General features: G+C 39.3%; 1 protein-coding gene across 1 annotated transcript in view; it reads left to right on the top strand.

Moving 5' to 3' along the window:
* Positions 1–1,783, top strand: part of RAB21 (RAB21, member RAS oncogene family) — a 17,056-nt gene that overhangs the window by 3,596 nt on the left and 11,677 nt on the right. The window lies entirely within an intron of this gene.

Raw genomic sequence — 1,783 nt, 5'->3', positions numbered from 1 at the left:
GCAGCTTTAGGGGCAGCCCGAGCCACCGCCGCCGCTCGCTAGTGCTGCCTGTCCCCTGCCGAGTTTGCTGGAAGCCAGTTTTCTCTTTATTTTCACGTCTCATTCAAGCTTTCAGTATGTTTAGGCCTCGTTTCTACTCTGCATACTAACTGCTCTGTTTTTTTCCAGTTACGTATATGAATGTCTTCATTTGAATCTTGGAAAGTATGATGCAAAAGTAATGTTGTTATTGTAGTCGTTGTTAGTGTACTGATGACTAAGTGTTTCATACGTGCTGCGTTTCTGTTAATCATAGTCTTCCTCGTGTTCTCAAATCCTAACATTAGCACTATCTAAACGTTTCTGTTTAAGGAGAACAGCTTACACAAAATGGTTTATGAGATTAGGGCTTATGATTTAATAATGGGAAAGATTCTTAAAGCTGAACTGCTTGTCACGACAGCTCCCTGAATTTTGGCTGGATTCTCAGGAGTACTGTCTGTTGTTATAAAGAGCTACAAAGTGATGTTCCACACATGAAATGTGACAGGCTGCCTGCTTGAAAGTAATGGGTTTTTTTCATGGCCTACTAGTTAGTGATGGATGGCATGTATGCCCTGGTACAAAATGAACTGCTTGTACTCTATGTGGTCTCAGAAAACATGTTTTTGAAGTTTGTTTTGTGAGTGGTATGTTAAGTCTTTCAGGATGTCACCTCGCATAGGTGGAAGTGTGGATTCAATGTATGCCACTCTTAGTATTTCTTTTTTTAAATAAAGAAACAAACCATGCCACTCGGTGGACCAGTAGTGGGTTTTGAACTAATTTTGAATTTCCTGAAGTACAGAAGTAATAGTAGGTAAAGAAAAGAGTTTTAAGGTAGTTATGTGCCATTCCCATGCATTTATGGGAAGCTTCTTGAATTGTGTATCTCAGAAGTAATGAATAGTGAAACTTTCCCCTAAAATGAAAGCAACATTATAGATGCACTAGAAGCAGTACAGGAAGTGTTTAATAAACAGATAACATAACTTCATTTTTGCTGTGAAGAGGTAAAAAGAATATGTTTTAGACTTTGTTATTCTGTGTCCATACAGCTTTTGGGTTAAACTGCTGGTGGGTTTACTAGGCAAGGTATTTATAGGAAGCTAGTTGTAGCTGTCATGCCACAATTGATGCTTGGTATGCCACAGAGATGTCTCATAGCTTGTAGGTGTCAGAGGTGCAGCAGCAGTGTAGCACTGAGCAAACAATCAGTTAAAGTGCATCAAAATAGTCACGTGTAACTGAATTCTCATATCCCATGTTTTAAGAGTAGGTCCAAGTAGATTGTTATGTGGTGATGCTTATGTTTGTTGTTTGGGTTTTTTGTTCTTTAAATCTGTAGTGGAAAACCTAAAATTATGAGCAAAAACTGGGTTGGAATACAGACTTGGGTCACAAGTATCATAAAACACACTTTTAAATTGCTCCAAAATGCTGATAGGAAATGTCTGTAGATAGTGTGGCTCCAGAGCTTTTGGTTTTTTGACTGTCTGGAGAGGGGTGTGTTGAGGAGTGGAAGCACGTGCTTGCAGTTCCTACTGAGCTTTTGTTTCTCTACCGTAACCAGGTTTGTGGTTGCTACCTGTGTCTTTTAACTGGCTGCTCATTGTTTATCAAGTTGTTTGCTTTTCTGTTCTGAGCCTCCGTGACCACATATGCGTCTAACTGATGCATATGTAAAATGCAATGTCAGCTGCTGTTGAATCTTGCTGTGCATCATCATGTACACTTGTTAAGTATTATCCTTATTATTTCCCTA

Source organism: Geospiza fortis, unplaced genomic scaffold (assembly GCF_000277835.1).
Source record: "Geospiza fortis unplaced genomic scaffold, GeoFor_1.0 scaffold166, whole genome shotgun sequence".
NCBI lineage: Eukaryota > Metazoa > Chordata > Aves > Passeriformes > Thraupidae > Geospiza > Geospiza fortis.
The sequence above is the reverse complement of the archived record's forward strand: the minus strand, read 5'-3'. Positions and strand labels throughout refer to the sequence as shown.